We start from the raw sequence: 17,979 nt of genomic DNA, 5'->3' as shown, positions 1-17,979 counted from the left end.
GGTTTCATTTAGGCCCACCTCTACCCTTAACATTTGTATGAACTCAGAATCACTTTCTTTATTCCTCTTCTATAGCCAGTATTTATCCCTTACTGGATAATGTAGGGCAAAATCAACAGTAGACACAAATAGGTGCAACTCCATGATAATACAATAATTTATTGTATTTGTATAATATCCCCAGGCAGAAAATCTGATAGTTCCTTGATGCCAGTAGAGTTACCGCAACTTATATCAGTAGTGAATTTGGCCCATAATAGTTGGTGGTATCATAACCATTAATATAGCTGCTAATGATGACTAGACTAGAATGATATGAATATTTTCTTCTTAAACCACGTTTTACGTATGTTGTTGTTGGACGTATATGAGCGTTAGAGTTGCATGATTTTCATGCAGAACTATAATATTTCATTAACTAGGGCTAGGTACACCTGAAACCTTGTGATCCTTTCAGTGCCACAATGTGAATTCTCATCCTATAATGGAAGTTGAAGGTGGATTTTGTGTCGTTTTGCGGTTGTATTTTACACAGTTCTAGATGTCACACAGGATTGTGACCTCTATTGGTGCCAATAAACTCTTTCACAACAAAGATCCCGATTCATCCAATTAACTCTTTAGTAATAAAGAATAAAAGAAATAACTAACTAATTATATATATATATATATATATATATATATATATATATATATATATATATATATATATATATACTAAATCTATTATATACATGAGTCCTACAAACAAGTTTCCCATAAGGTGTCAGCAGCTCTAATTATTTTTCCTAGACTATTGCAGGTAGGAAGAGCATCATTTTCAAACATGGGTGCCAATATTTTAAACACCTAAATAAAAGTGGCTTTATTTTTCAGACCTGCTGATCACCAACTATTCCCATTGAAATCAAAATGTGGTGAGCAGAGCGCGTCGAAAAATTCAAGATTTTCCATGAGAAAAAAGGGACACATTTTTCAGAATTGGTTTTTAACCTGCCCTAGTGGTGAAATCTCAGCATATCTCAGTATTGGCCCATATTATTGGTCATGGCCACACATCTCACAGTGCAAGTTATGAGCAAGAGTGAGTATAGGGAGTGTTCTCTTGAGCCGGTTGGACACCAGGCCATTCTCCCAGCATTAAGTTAGAGCAGCCTCAGGGCTGATTTAACTTCCATCTACTGACAATAGCCCTAAAGGCCAGTAAGCAATTGAGAATCACTAGGATGCAGGGAAGCTTCAGCCAAGCTCTTTACATTGTCAACCAGGAGGAGGTTGTCATAAGAACCACTATGCCAGTTGCATATCACTGGAAGATCTTAAACTAAAATGATGGCTGGAAGTTGACACTAGACAAATTCAGATTGGAAATACAGTGTAAATGTTCTAATCAACCACTGGAACAATTTGCCAAGGGTTGTGGTGGAGTCCCCATCAATGAATTTTTAAATCAAGACTGTGTGTTCTTCTAAAAGATGTACTATAGGAATTATTTTGGGGAGGTTCTATGGCCTGTGTTATACAGGAGGTCAGACTAGATGAGCACAATGGTCCCTTCTGGCCTGCGAAGCTATGAATCTGTGATCTTCCTGGGGCTTTACATACCATATCTGCTGGTGTGCCCGCACCGCTAGGGAGAATATGGGCTATTTGTTTTAGTCATCTAAGGTGACAAACATTGACCAAAATCTTTGAAAGGGCTTAGACTTCTTTAATGTCTATTCTTTAAAACTCATTTGAAACAGGTAACATATTTTGAATTTTAAAATACCTGCAAAGATCTGTATAGTACTTTTATTTTCAATTTATTTTTTTAAATGTTGAAAATTCACTTTCAGGGGACTTTTTCTAACAAAGACCTTGGAATATTGCCACTGCAAATGTATGGAAATAAAAGAGCATTATAATGTCAGAGTGCAAGGAAGCTATGTCAGTGAAAGTTCATGGATCTTTTATTAGGATTGTAACATGTTGGCAAAATTGCAGTTTGTCGGTGCAAGTCTGTGTTATGCCAGTGTCAATGTGGTTCTGTTATAATACATAAAGCCATAATATATTAAATACATTGCTACAGTTGTTAATAAGTTAATTTCTGCCACTCTTGAAAGAAATATTGACCTACAATGAAGGAAACTGTGACTTGTACAACTATTCCTTGCTGACGTGAGTACTTTATTGTAACTAATGAGGAGGTGGAAACTGCTGTGTATAAGGACTACTCACCAGAGTAAAGCTTGTACTGTAGGGCCTGAACATTAAGAAAAGTTTTCAAATCAAGTCCATTTTAAAGGAAGGCTGACTCAGCATTCTGAACTTAGTTCCATTGGACTCTTTCTCTTGACTTCAGTGGATGTAAGATTGGGTCCACAATGGCCAGATATTGAAACACAAGTGGGGTCTGATCAGTGCTTAATTTGTAATGAAAGAGCTCCCAGGGCTCAAGCAATTTTTTTTTTACTTTCGTAACTGATGTGGCAAGCCCAGAGGTGCCAGGGGCTATGAACTGCCAAGCTTAGAGGTGCTGGGGCTCAGCCCTGGCACAAATTAAACACTGGGTTTGATACTGTGAAACCTCAGTCAATAGAACTGACTTCAATGAAACTACCTGCTTGAATGAGGATTACTGGATTAAGTGATTATTGGATCAGGTCCATGGTCCTCTGCCAGAGGGTAACTCTTAAACTATATTTTATGAACAGTGAAACAGGTGCTAAATTGCAAGTAATGGACCTGAGCACACTGTCACTGATTGTGCCCAATTTGCAATAGAGAGTAACAACATATTGTCAAAGAACACTCTTAGGAGTAACATTCCTAGAGTTGAACAACTGTCTGGCACACATTATTTGTGCAGCAATACAAAGCCACAAACAGAACGAGTTAGGGAGCCTTATTACAGCCATTTCTCAAAATTTCATTGACTGCATTGTTGGGAGTAATAAACGCCTCAATAGTACTCATCACCATGCATTTCTGACAGGTTTCCACACCCCACTTGGTTCTTTTGTCCCGCCCTCCCACCCTGTTTCTGTTGGCGCTGAAGTTTGGTGCCATTGGCCATTTTGAAAAAAAAATTTGCGCACGTTTGAATAGGGGAAGTGTTGTGTTTGGATACATTGAGAGCAGTTTAAAGTTTGGGTAAGGTTTATTGAAAAAAGGCGTAAGGAGAGCTGTTGTTAAAGGGAAGGTTATTAAAGAAAAGAGAGATGATGGTATGCTATAAAAGAATAGAAAATGTGATACATTGAGAGAAAAAGCTTGAAAGACTAGAGTGAGAGAAGTTTAGGGTTGATGAAAAGGAAAGTTTGGGTAAGGTTTATTGAAAAAGGGTGATTGAGTAAGGAGAGCTGTTGTTAAAGGGCAGGTTATGAAAGAAAAGGTATGCTATAAAAGAATAGAAAATGTGATACATTGAAAGATTAGAGTGAGAGACGTTTGGGTAAGGTTATTGGATGTGATTGAGTAAGGAGATCTGTTATTAAAGAATAGAGTGTTTGTGTTACTGAACACATGCAGAACGAAACATTTTGCCCCACTGATTGTGAATAGGGGAAGTGTTGAGCTTGGATACATTGAGAGAAAAAAGGTTATTGGATGTGACTGAGTAAGCAGAGCTGTTATTAAAGAATAGAGTGTTTGTGGTACTGAACACATGCAGAACGAAACATCCTACTCCACCGACTGTTGGTAGTGAAATGATAGCTGTTTTGCTCCTGGGAGCTAGCCCCTCCTTTTGGTGGACCAATCAGAGGTTGTTTTACAGCTAGGTCACAGAATGCGCTTGTTGAACCAATCCTGTAGTCCCAAGATTTAGAGAGTGTCTTTACCTTACATTAAAAGCTATAAAAACAGGATGAAAAAGAAAATTTAGGAAGCACACGATAAAAGAGTGAATAAAAAAAGCATTAAACAATATTAAAAACTAAGGCAAAACCTGTTGAGTAAGCACATGGCCAAAAACTGGCTTAAAAAAACATTAAAAGCTAGGTTTAAAAAGGAAATCTAGTAAGCACATGATAAAAAAGTGAATAAAAAAGCATTAAATAATATTAAAAACCTGGCTAAAAACCAATAAAACTAGGATTAAAAAGGAAATTTAGTAAGGCAAAGCCTGTTTGGTAAGCACATGGTAAAAAAGTGAATAAAAAAGCATTCAGTAACAGGAGAGGTTAAAAGAAAGAACAGGGGAAAAATAGAGATCACATGGTTGAATCAAAGAGAGAGAGAGGATCTTTACCTTATATTAAAAGCTATAAAAACAGGATTAAAAAGGGAATGTACTCAGCACATGATAAAAAAGTGAATAAAAAACCATTAATATTAAAAATTAAGGCAAAACCTGTTTAGTATACACATGGCCAAAAGCTGGCTACAAAAACATGAAAAGCTATAAAACTAGGTTTAAAAAGAAAATTTACTAAACATGGCCAAAAACTGTCTAAAAAACATTAAAAGCTAGGTTTAAAAAGGAAATTTACTAAGCACATGATAAAAGAATGAATAAAGCATTAAATAATATTTAAAAAGTGAATAAAAACATTAAAAGCTAGGTTTAAAAAGGCAATTTAGCAAGCACATGATAAAAAAAGTGAATAAAAAAGCATTCGGTATCAGGGTAGATTAAAAGGAAGAACAGAGGAAAGATAGAGAGCACGTAGTTGAATTGGAGAGAGAGAGAGAGAGATTTTTACCTGGCCTGTCTTTCTGTAAAATGAGGCAACTACACAGTCAGAAACTTTCATACTTGTTATTCTCGCCTTTGTATCGGGCCAGTCGGAGGTTGTTCTACAGCACCGTTATAGAATTCATTTTCCTGAACCAATTTTATAGGTCCAAGATTCCCCCCACCCTTGCACCTTTAACTGCCTTATTCTTATCTAAAGAAACAGACCCCCAGCATTTTTCCCACCATGTAGTTTTTTAGAAGGGGGTTTTCATAAAAGTTAAAACCATACGCTTTTAGTAACAAACCATTTTAAAAAATTTTTTCCTAGGTTTTAGGCTAGCACTGGTTATTTTTTTAGTAACCCCAATATAAAACAACAGGCTTTTGCAGCTGATAGCTGTTTTCCCCTATGTTTTAGACTAACATGGGTCATTTTTTAGTAAGAACATTTTGAAGCACCGTGCTTTTTCAACAAAAACAACGTCTGTGGGTCAGTGAATCAGAGATAAGAACGCCAGACCATAACAAGAAAGCCCTAGGCCTGCTTTTAAAACAAAATCATACCAAATACTTGTTGAAATAAACATTTTCTTTCGTTATGTGAAGAAGACATTGCTTTGTAACTAAGCTTATTAACAAGGTAAAATAAAAAAAGAAATTAGCTCAGGGTTAAAACCAAAGCCAGTTAGTTTATAAAATTAATTTTTTAAAGTTTTTAACAAATAGAGGTGAAAGGCTTGTAAGGGGATAAACACTTTAAAAGACAAGCTATATGAAGACACATTCCTTCATTTAACACTTTTGCATATGTTTCAATAAAAAAAGAGCATGCAGAAGCACCCCAGGTCTAAACCCTGACTAAGAAAAAAAATTTAAAGCTTTTCCCTATGGGGATTTTAGTGAGAACAATTTGAAACAGCCTTTTGAAGGTAGTGGATTAGAAAAGAAGAAGACCCCTTTGAAGAACAAGGCTATCTGAAGACACATTTCTTTATATGGCCCCTTTGGCATAGGTGTTTCAATAAAATGTGAGTTTGCAGAAACAACCCAGGGGTAAAAACAGAGAAATCCTGTTTATAAAAGTAATTTATAGTGATAAAAATGTCCCCTCCCCCCTAGGTTTGACTAGCACTGGTAATTTTTTAGTAAGGACAGTTTGAACCAGTATGCTTTTGCAGGAAAGCCGCTGTTAGCAAAAACACCCTCTGTAAGTCTTTGGATCAGAGATAAGAAGGCTGCTTCTTCACCTGCTTTTTAACAAATACAAGTGAAAGTTATATTAAGTTCTGTAAAGGAATAAACACTTTAAAAGACAAACCTATATGAAGACAGATCCCTATTTTTTAGGAAAGGTAAAGATCTCTTTCTCTTTCCAATTCAGCCATGTGCTCTCTATTTTTCCCCTGTTACTGAATGCTTTTTTATTCACTTTTTTTATCATGGGCTTACTAAATTGCCTTTTTAAAGCTAGCTTTTAATGTTTTTTTTAGCCAGCTTTTGGCCATGTGTGTACTAAACAGCTTTTGCCTTAGTTTTTAATATTGTTTAATGGTTTTTTATTCACTTTTTTATCATGTGCTTACTAAACAGGGTTTGCCTTAGTTTTTAATATTGAATGCTTTTCTATTCACTTTTTTACCATGTGCTTACCAAACAGGCTTTGCCTTACTAAATTTCGTTTTTAATCCTAGTTTTATTGGTTTTTAGCCAGTTTTTGACCTGTGCTTACTAAACAGGTTTTTAATATTATTTAATGCTTTTTTAATTCACTTTTTTATCATGTGCTTACTAAATTTCCTTGTTAAACCTAGCTTTTTTAAGCCAGTTTTTGGCCATGTGCTTACTCAACAGGTTTTGCCTTAGTTTTGAATATTGTTTAATGCTTTTTTTTAATTCACTTTTTTATCATGTCCTTCCTAAATTTCCTTTTTAATCCTGTTTTTATAGCTTTTAATATAAGGTAAAGATCCTCTCTGATTCTGTGGATGAAGGGAAAGCAGTGGATGTATTGTTTCTTGACTTTAGCAAAGCTTTTGACACGGTCTCCCACAGTATTCTTGTCAGCAAGTTAAAGAAGTATGGGCTGGATGAATGCACTATAAGGTGGGTAGAAAGTTGGCTAGATTGTCGGGCTCAACGGGTAGTGATCAATGGCTCCATGTCTAGTTGGCAGCCGGTGTCAAGTGGAGTGCCCCAGGGGTCGGTCCTGGGGCCGGTTTTGTTCAATATCTTCATAAATGATCTGGAGGATGGTGTGGATTGCACTCTCAGCAAATTTGCGGATGATACAAAACTGGGAGGAGTGGTAGATACACTGGGGGGCAGGGATAGGATACAGAGGGACCTAGACAAATTGGAGGATTGGGCCAAAAGAAACCTGATGAGGTTCAATAAGGATAAGTGCAGGGTCCTGCACTTAGGACGGAAGAACCCAATGCACAGCTACAGACTAGGGACCGAATGGCTAGGCAGCAGTTCTGCGGAAAAGGAGCTAGGGGTTACAGTGGACGAGAAGCTGGATATGAGTCAGCAGTGTGCCCTTGTTGCCAAGAAGGCCAATGGCATTTTGGGATGTATAAGTAGGGGCATAGCGAGCAGATCGAGGGACGTGATCGTTCCCCTCTATTCGACATTGGTGAGGCCTCATCTGGAGTACTGTGTCCAGTTTTGGGCCCCACACTACAAGAAGGACGTGGATAAATTGGAGAGAGTCCAGCGAAGGGCAACAAAAATGATTAGGGGTCTGGAACACATGACTTATGAGGAGAGGCTGAGGGAACTGGGATTGTTTAGTCTGCAGAAGAGAAGAATGAGGGGGGATTTGATAGCTGCTTCAACTACCTGAGAGGTGGTTCCAGACAGGATGGTTCTAGACTATTCTCAGTGGTAGAAGAGGACAGGACAAGGAGTAATGGTCTCAAGTTGCAGTGGGGGAGGTTTAGGTTGGATATTAGGAAAAACTTTTTCGCTAGGAGGGGGGTGAACCACTGGAATGCGTTACCTAGGGAGGTGGTAGAATCTCCTTCCTTGGAAGCTTTTAAGGTCAGGCTTGACAAAGCCCTGGCTGGGATGATTTGATTGGGGATTGGTCCTGCTTTGAGCAGGGGGTTGGACTAGATGACCTCCTGAGGTCCCTTCCAACCCTGATATTCTATGATTCTATGAAATCTTGGGACTACAAGATTGGTTCAACAAGCTCATTCTGTGACCTAGCTGTAAAACAACCTCTGATTGGTCCACCAAAAGGAGGGGCTAGCTCCCAGGAGCACTGCCCAAAACAGCTATCGTTTCACTTCCAACAGTCGGTGGAGTAGGATGTTTCGCTCTGCGTGTGTTCAGTACCACAAACACTCTATTCTTTAATAACAGCTCTGCTTACTCAGTCACATCCAATAACCTTTTTTCTCTCAATGTATCCAAGCTCAACACTTCCCCTATTCACAATCAGTGGGGCAAAATGTTTCGTTCTGCATGTGTTCAGTAACACAAACACTCTATTCTTTAATAACAGATCTCCTTACTCAATCACATCCAATAACCTTACCCAAACGCCTCTCACTCTAATCTTTCAATGTATCACATTTTCTATTCTTTTATAGCATATCTTTACCAGTCTCTCTTTTCTTTCATAACCTGCCCTTTAACAACAGCTCTCCTTACTCAATCACTTTTCAATAAACCTTACCCAAACTTTCCTTTTCATCAACCCTAATCTTCTTTCACTCTAGTCTTTCAACCTTTTTCTCTCAATGTATCACATTTTCTATTCTTTATAGCACACCATCATCTCTCTTTTCTTTAATAACCTTCCCTTTAACAACAGCTCTCCTTACACCTTTTTTCAATAAACCTTACTCAAACTTTAAACTGCTCTCAATGTATCCGAACACAACACTTCCCCCATTCAAATGCTTGCAAATTTTTTTTTCAAAATGGCCAACGGCACCAAACTTTGGCGCCAACGGAAATGGGGCAGGGCAAAAGACCCAAATGGGGCATGGAAACCTGTCAAAAATGCATGGTGATGAGTACTATCAAGGCCTTTACTACTGTTGGGATTTGTCTTACATTGGTATTATGGAAAAGGCATGTTTTTTAAAATGATCTATAGAATATACTGTAGTGCATAGAAACAACCCAAGAGCAAATGCCCACACCCAGCTCTGTGCCATGCATCTTTGTAAATCCTTGTTAATTTCTGCCATTTTTTATGTATATGCTGTATCTGTAACCAAACTGATAATATACATATATGGGGCCAGATCTTCGGCTGGCATACTCTGCGGTAGTGTCACTGAGCACCAGCTGAGGATCTAGCCCATTGTTTTCGGGAGAGCCACGTGAAAATGATGTATGCTCTATTTCAATAGCACATATTCGATTAATGTTTGTTTTTGCTTTTCATGTTGCTTTTTGTTATCACACCACACTGATTCAGTATGATAAAGCTTTATATTATGTTCTGAGTACGGCAGGATACTGTACTGTGAAGGGGGTAGCTGCTAGTCTCTCGTATCACTGCAAGTTCTAGTCTTTAGCAACAACCAGGCTTCCTGATGTAAGAAACTCAGTGAAAAAAAATTCTGATCAATCTCTCCAACTAAAATATCATTGTAACTGTATATAACTACCCTATACAAAGACAGCTTTATTACCTATGTAAATGTAATTTTGCTATGTTGTTTTTGTGTTTATGGGGCAATAGGCTTTGGTGTGGATTGTCGCCTTATAAAACCAGAGAGTATTATCACTCATCATCAAATATTGTGCTGAAGATATTCAATTTCTCTATTTTTCCAGGATATAAACATATATGTAAAACACTGTTACCTGAAAACTAATTATCTGTTCAAAATATACACATAGATGACATAAGTTGATCGTAACACTATAACTAAAGGCTTCTGAACAAATCGCATTATTTTCCTAAAAGACTCTACAAGTGACATCCTTTGACATCACAAGTAGAGGGGGGAAGTACTGCAGCTACTAATGCTGGTTATAGTGGATGAGTTATTCTATTAATTCTGTTCCCCGCTTTAGACTGATTCTAAATTTTGTAATTTAAAAGCATATTTTTCCATCAGTTCTCAAATAGGTACTTTTTTCTTGAATGTAATTCTTTCTCAAATAAGATGTGTAATCTCTTGATTTCGATATGGTTTGCCAGTGGTTTCACACATCAGCTAGTATTTTGTATTATTAGAATACCATTTGTATTTTGAAAGAAAGAAAAGACAGAACATTGAATAGTATCAGATTTCTCCCTCTCTCTCTATATGTATATTATATACATACATTTATAGGTTTTGATCCTGGACCCCTTACTTAGGCAAAACTCCCATTGGCTTTAATGGAAATTTTACCTGAGTAAAAGTCTGCAGGATCAGGCTCTTTGTGGCTATCACTGAAAATATATTTATATTTACAGTTCATATGTAGATATTCCAGTTCAGCCAAGCGATTAAGCACATGCATGAGTCTCTTTAAGTATGAGTTTAAGACCCCAGTTCAGCCAAGCACTTTAGCACACATATAATGTTAAGCATCTGTTTAAATGTTTTAAGCCCTGATTCAGGAAGGTTCTTAAGCATGTGAGCAGGTCCAGTGATTTTATTAGGACAATTCACATGCTTAAAGTTAGAGAGAGAAGGTGGGTAAGGTAATATCTTGTATTGGACCAACTTCTGTTGTGAGAGAGACAAGCTTTGGAGCCACACCAGAACTCTTCTACACTGTGTACATGCTTAAAGTTAAAGTACATGCACTGCGTACATGCTTAAAGTGAACATAAGTACCTTGCTGAATCAGAGACTTTCTGAAAAGGGACAGATGTAACCATATGCTAAACGTTAACTTATGCTAAACGTTAACATACTTAAGCATTGTGCTGAAAATAATAATTTTCCTTATACTGGCCCAGAGGAGTGACTTCAATCCTCTTTTACATAATGGCATATAATGTTGAATATTGGAAAATCTTAATTGCTTCTCAAAGCTAAATTAATAAGTTTACAGTTGTCAAGTTTAACAAGTTAATGATCTGGAGGATGGCGTGGACTGTACCTTCAGCAAGTTTGCAGATGACACTAAACTGGGAGGACAGGTAGACACACTGGAGGGTAGGGATAGGATACAGAGGGACCTAGATAAATTAGAGGATTGGGCCAAAAGAATCTGATGAGGTTCAACAAGGACAAGTGCAGAGTCCTGCACTTAGGATGGAAGAATCCCATGCACCGCTACAGCGTAGGGACCGAATGGCTAGGCAGCAGTTCTGCAGAAAAGGAGCTAGGGGTTACAGTGGACGAGAAGCTGGATATGAGTCAACAGTGTGCCCTTGTTGCCAAGAAGGTTAACGGCATTTTGAGCTGTATAAGTAGGGGCACTGCCAGCAGATCGAGGGACGTGATCGTTCCCCTCTATTCGACATTGGTGAGGCCTCATCTGCAGTACTGTGTCCAGTTTTGGGCCCCACACTACAAGAAGGATGTGAAAAAATTGGAAAGCGTCCAGCCGAGGAAATCAACAAAAATGATTAGGGGGCTGGAACACATGATTTATGAAGAGAGGCTGAGGGAACTGGGATTGTTTAGTCTGCGGAAGAGAAGAACGAGGGGGGATTTGATAGCTGTTTTCAGCTACCTGAAAGGGGGTTCCAAAAGAGGATGGATCTAGACTGTTCTCAGTGGTAGCAGATGACAGAACAAGGAGTAATGGTCTCAAGTTGCAGTAGGGGAGGTTAAAGTTGGATATTAGGAAAAACTTTTTCACTAGGAGGGTGGTGAAGCACTGGAATGCGTTACCGAAGGAGGTGGTGGAATCTCCTTCCTTTGAGGTTTTTAAGGTCAGGCTTGACAAAGCCCTGGCTGGGATGATTTAATTGGGGATCGGTCCTGCTTTGAGCAGGGGGTTGGACTAGATGACCTCCTGAGGTCCCTTCCAACCCTGATATTCCATGATAAGTTTTTGTTCTCTTTTGTTTCTCTTATCAATCTAGGATTTGGGAATGACAGTGGATCCATTCTGACAATATTAGTAAATACAGGATGTCACTGAGCAATTTAAAGCATTAACCAAATAAAATATATGTGTTGTGTTACAGTTTACCTGAAAAAGTGTTTTTCTATTATATGCCTTTAAAAACTACTTCATAAATATTGAACCAATATGTATTCAGTGTGAAAGTTTTATTCCATTCTAACTAAGGACTGACTAAATGGATTTTTCTAAATGAGAAGCTTTATCTTCTGTATTTTAAGCAGAACAAATTTGAATTTTGTCTCTGATAATAAAATTTTGTACAGTAATGTGCAATTCATCACTGTCTTAATTTTCTGACATGTGGAGACAAGGCTAAGATAAATAATACTCTTGGCCTTTTGATTGTGTTCCCATTTTCACTTGAGATAGCAGCTTAATAATGCTGAGTGGATACACTGAAGAGCCCTACAAAAGAGAAAAACACATGAGAAAAAACATTTGACAAAACAAGATGCAGAGACTAGCACAAAAGAGAAATATATTTATAACAAAATCAGACGTTCTTGGTGCAAAATATTCTCTCCCTTTACACACCCATTCAGCTAAGTCACTGGGAGTGAAACTAAGAACAGAATTTCTCTATACTTCTCTGTACTAGTATACTTCTCTAATTATGTTCATTTGGAATAAATGAAAAGATCTCTTCATTGCTAATAGTGATTTCAATTGGAATGCAATTCAAATGGCTTTTGATAGGGTTCTTGAATGCAACAGACTCTCCTTTCCCCCTTTTTATGAACAGTTTCAGTAACAATGGGATGTGAAATATATGCAGTTCTTTACTTATAGGGTCCAATCCCGTTCCCATTGAAGTCAATTGGAACTTTCTCATTGATTTCATTGGAAGTAGGAGCCAAGCCCATGATGTTCAGCATGTATGTTTCAATGTCAGCTTTATTTATTTTACATAACTAGCAAATATGTTTTCAGTTAGTTGTACTTCGACTTTGACAAGGTCCATCACCAAAGGCTCTTAAGCAAACTAAGCAATCATGAGATAAGAGGGAAGGTCCTCTCATAGATCAGTAACTGGTTAAAAAATAGGAAACCAAAGGATAGGAATAAATGGTCAGTTTTCATAGTGGAGAGAGCTAAATAGCAGGGTCCCCCAAGAATCTGGATGGGGACCTGTGCTGTTCAATATATTCATAAATGGTATGGAAAATGGAGTGAATAGGGAGTTGCCAAAATTGGCAAATGATACAAAATTACTCAAGATAGTTAAATCCAAATCTGTCTGAAGAGTTACAAAGGGATCCTGCTAAATTGGGTGACTGGGCAACAAAATGGCAGATGAAATTCAGTGTTGATAAGTGCAACGTAATGCACATTGGGGAAAAATAATCCCAACTATACATACAAAATAAAGGGGTCTAAATTACCTGTTACCACTCAAGAAGGAGTTTTTGGAGACGAACTGACAGCTCTCTGAAAGTATTGGCTCAATGTGCAGGTGGCAGTCGAAAAAGCTAACAATATTAGGAACCATTAGGAAAGGAATAGTGATAAACAGAAAATATCATAAAGCCACTATAGAGTTCCATGGTATGCCCACACCTTTCACACTGCATACAGTTCTGGTCATCCCATCTCAAAAAAGATACATTAGTAAAAGGTGCAGAGAAGGGCAACAAAAATGATTAGGGGTATGGAACACCTTCCATATGAGAAGAGATTAAAAATACTAGGACTATCCATCTTAGAAAAGAGACGGCTAAGGGGGAAATATGATAAAGACCTATCAAATCATGAATGGTGTAGAGAAAGTATGTAGGGAAGTGTTATTTACCCCTTCACATAACACCAGAACTAGGGCTCACTAGTTAAATTAATTTATTAATAGGCAGACAGTTTAAAAGAAACAAAGGAAGTATTCTACACACAACACACAATCAACCTATGGAACTCATTGCCATGCCAAAAATACAACTGAGTTCAAAAAAGAATTAGATAAGTTCATGTGGGATAGGTCCATCAATGGCTATTAGCCAAGATGGCCAGGGATGCAATCTCCGTACATTTGCTGTATGGCTTAATCTGCTGAATGGTTGCGAGGGAACTTTTTAAGCCCCTCTGACCCAATCCTGCAAAAGCACTGTAAATTGTAGTCAATAGGACTAATCAGTTGAACAAAGTTCCACACATACTTAAGTGCTTTGTAGGATCGGGGCCTAAATTAATATTTTGGTTATAACCTCGCCTGTGGTATATTAGGTTACCGTGCAGGAGACCGAAGCTCAAGAGTCACCTTAAGATGCCTAATGCGTGGGCTGATATGGTTGAGAATAGTATGTGTAAGAGCTGGAGATCCTGAATTTTGTATGGTAAGGGATGGAGAGCCTGCTGCCGTAATGCCAAGACCATCTCCTTTAGCAGTCCTATTTAGGCCAGGTAAAGATTTTGTCCTGTCTAGAAAGCTCTTTTAGGCCCTGATTCAGCAAGGTACTTAAGCACATGCCACACGTCACCTGTGTGAGTTGTCCCATTCAGGATGACACATGTTTAAAGTTAAAGAGGTGCTTAAATATTGCTGAATCAGGATTTCAGTATGTTCCCATTCTATTTAAGCAAGTTTGTAAGACAACAGCAGAACATAGTGTGACAAAGTTCCTGCTCTACCTTGGTGGGTCTTGCGCTTATTGGCGGATTTGCTCACCTTGGAGCTTCACGGCAGCCCTCAGCTTGTCCGTTTTTCTGAATTCACAGTCCAGGTCAACTCCTCCTGTCTCCGACCAGGAGTTAGGAGGATTTGGTGGGAACCCAGGCCCTCCCCCTACGCCGGGTTCCAGCCCAGGGCCCTGTGGAATGCAGCTGTCTAGAGTGCCTCCTGGAACAGCTGTGCGACAGCTACAACTTCCTGGGCTACTTCCCCATGGCCTCCTCCCAACACCTTCTTTATTCTCACCATAGTGCCTCTTGCTCCCAGCTCCTTACACGCACACCACAAACTGAAGTGAGCTCCTTTTTAAAACGCAGGTGCCCTGATTAGCCTGCCTTAATTGATTCTAGCAGCTTCTTGATTGGCTGCAGGTGTTCTAATCATCCTGTCTTAATTGTCTCCAGAAGGTTCCTGATTGTTCTGGAACCTTCCCTGTTACCTTACCCAGGGAAAAGGGACCTACTTAGCCTGGGGCTAATATATCTGCCTTCTATTACTCTCCTATAGCCATCTGGCCTGACCCTGTCACAATAGATGGGATGAAATCCTAGCCCTACTGAAGTCAATAGGAACTTTGCGTTTGACTTCAGAGGGGCCAGGTTAAGCCCACAATGTACTCGGATCATTGTGGAGTAGGGACAAGCCAGCCACACCTCCCTTTCCCTGGCCGCAATCCCTAAACTGGCCATCAGGTGTAGTGGCATAGGAGCAGGTATGGATACCCAGTGCCACTGGAGGATCCTTCTTTACAGGGCAAATCTCAAAGGGACAGGATCTACTGCCCATAAGGGAGTTGTGCACTAGGGGACTTGCAGAAAACTATTACTGCACATCGCTGGAGCTGGCCCCTCAATTTCATTCCCACTGACAATCCTGTGACAGGAGTATTAAAGCAGCCCAATAAAGCTGGTACACACAGTAAGCACTGCTGAGAGCAGTGGTTGGGCTGGGAGGCAGCAGGAGTGGTTCTTTCTGAAATTCTGATGCCAGCCTGTCTCCTAAGCAAACTTCAAAAAGAAAATGCTCATTTCCTTCCCAGCCTGGCCACTGAAGTCGGCAACATTTTGCCAGGTGGCTGGGCTGCTTTAAAATTGGCTATTTTCATCTGAGACTGAATGGCGAGCTGGTTATTTGCTCTCATTTCAATGTGTTCAGCAAGACCTGAGCTTTAAAGGAACCCAGTGGCTTACAACGTACAACTGCTGGGTTGAAAACAAGTGGGAGGGAGGAGAAGCAACAGCCTTTCAGTTAAAATTAATGTTTAGAGTATTTATTTGCTAAGAGCCTCTTTAAATCATGGGGAATAGAAGTATATTTTTTGCTATCTTTAACGTCCCGTTTCCTCTTTTTCATGGCCATCATTTTTTACATACTCGGTAGCCATTAAGGCCTTGATCCTTCAAGCTGGACATCTGCACCCAAGCAGAGTCTTACCTTCAAAAGCACTCTGTGTGCTGTAGGGGGTCAGCCTGCATGGAGCAGCTTGCGGGAATGGGGCCTAGCTAAAATGGTGGTGAGCCAATAGATGGACTGGTGATGCTCCCAGGCTTCCCAAGACTCCAAACACGGGCCTCAGGAAGAGGGCCTGACTCGTCAATGAGATCATGGCTTTGAAGAAGCCATATCCAAAGTGCTATATTTTGATGTTGTGTGTGAGGTGGCGAATTGATTGTGTGTACACAATCCTCAGAGGACTGTCAGAAAGCTCACTGTTAATGGTTTTGGAATTCAAGAACTGATTAAGTGTGATTGCCAAAAATGAAAGCTTCATTGAATATAAGCTTAGCTAATACTGTGGGGTACTTAGAACTATATTTTTTGAGTTGGCAAAAAATGTCTTTTCTGCTGGGGCTGCAGCCTCTTAAATGTAATCAGAATCCGCTCAATGATTAAAAGGGGAGAGAACATCTTGCTAAAACTTCTTCTTGTGTGCTGTGTTGGAGACTGATGGTGAATTATAGAACTTTCCATCTGCTGAGACTAGGCCATACTGCACTGAGGGTGATTCCTAAGCCCCTGTGCAGTGTGTGAATAAACACAAACTTTGGAATGTTTGGAGCAGTCCTACAAGGCTGTATCATAGAAGCCTATCAGCAATTATCTGGGAATCTAAAACATCAAGGATACCAGGGCATTGGAGTCCATAAGGGCTTGATTCTGTAATATACTGAGCTCTCTGACCCTGATCCAGGAAAGCACTTAAGCATGTGCTTAACTTCAAGCACATAAGTAGTCTTGTTGAAATCAACGAAGCCACCCATGTGGTGAAGTCAAGCATATGCCTAAGTGTTTAGCTGGAATGAAGCCAGAGTGCGCAGCATCTTGCAAGATCACTTAATCCTAGTATAACAGCTTCATTCTGCAGTGTACTGAACATGATATTGATTATTCACTCCACAACTACAGCTTCACTTTAAAGAATATCTTTTTGCTCCTTGAACTTTCTCAGGAATCACTTTTGTCTGTTATACTGATCATCATCTTTGACCTGCTCATTGTAGAAGGTTTAGAAAAAGAACGAGGAGGAGGAGGGGGAGGATAATGAGATGCTATTGCATGAAATGTCTATTACAGTAATTCATTTCATACAGCACAGAACCCTTGCCAGTGATAAATGTACGTTACTGATGCAATTATGAGTTGTATCTTGAACTTTTCAACAATAAAGCTGCCGAAGGGCTGCAGTAACCACAACTGCAAATGGGAGAAAATTCCTTCAAAGGGATGAAATAACCCATAAGTATAATTCAAATGAAAGGTGGTCTTTTTTTTGTTTTTTTTTAAGACGGGCTTTTTGATTCACTAATTATTTGGTGTGAATACCAGAAAAAATACCATGGTTCTTGATTGCATCAACTGTATAGACACTTGGATTGGTTCATTTGTTTTCATCCTGGTCTGCTACATTGTTTCGGTGAATTGCTACACTCCATATCCCTTTTTATGGTGATAAAAATAAGCATGTTATAACTGAATTTTTGGTGTGGACCAAAGTGGATGATGATCTGGCCCATTGTATTCTATGGTGTAATAACATAGAAATATAATAATATAATATCACAGAAATGTAGGGGTGGAAGAGATGCCCCCGCTCCGCCCCCCAGGATGACACAGAACCAAGTATACCTAGACCATCCTTAACAGGTGTTTGTCCAACCCGTTCTTAAAAACCTCCAATAATGGGGATTCCACAACCCGTTATGAAACATATTCCTGTACTAAAGGAGGTTCTTGAATCCCCAGTCCTGACAAACTTAAATGAGTAAATTAACCGTTATGTCATCTAAAAATGTGTGTGTTCCAATTTCCAGCTAAAAATCCCACTCAGTGCAAAGGATTTTAAATTGTACCCACTGAAACCAATGGGGTATAAGAGAGCCCTTCTAATGAATTAAGAACATACCTCCAAGAATCTTCATTGATCATTGATTATGAGTTCAGTAAAACCTACACACTTTTACATGCATTCTTCCTCCTCGTGTTCACCCCCATTGACACAAGTTGTTTCTGGTTAGGATAATTCTTGGATTATATTCAACACCAACCTCAGCAGGGTTGCAGGGTATGCTATAATGGGATCACTTCTAAAAGATCCCTGACCTCTATTGAG

Source organism: Chelonia mydas, chromosome 1, assembly GCF_015237465.2.
Source record: "Chelonia mydas isolate rCheMyd1 chromosome 1, rCheMyd1.pri.v2, whole genome shotgun sequence".
Taxonomy (NCBI): domain Eukaryota; kingdom Metazoa; phylum Chordata; order Testudines; family Cheloniidae; genus Chelonia; species Chelonia mydas.
This window is presented reverse-complemented; position numbering follows the sequence as displayed.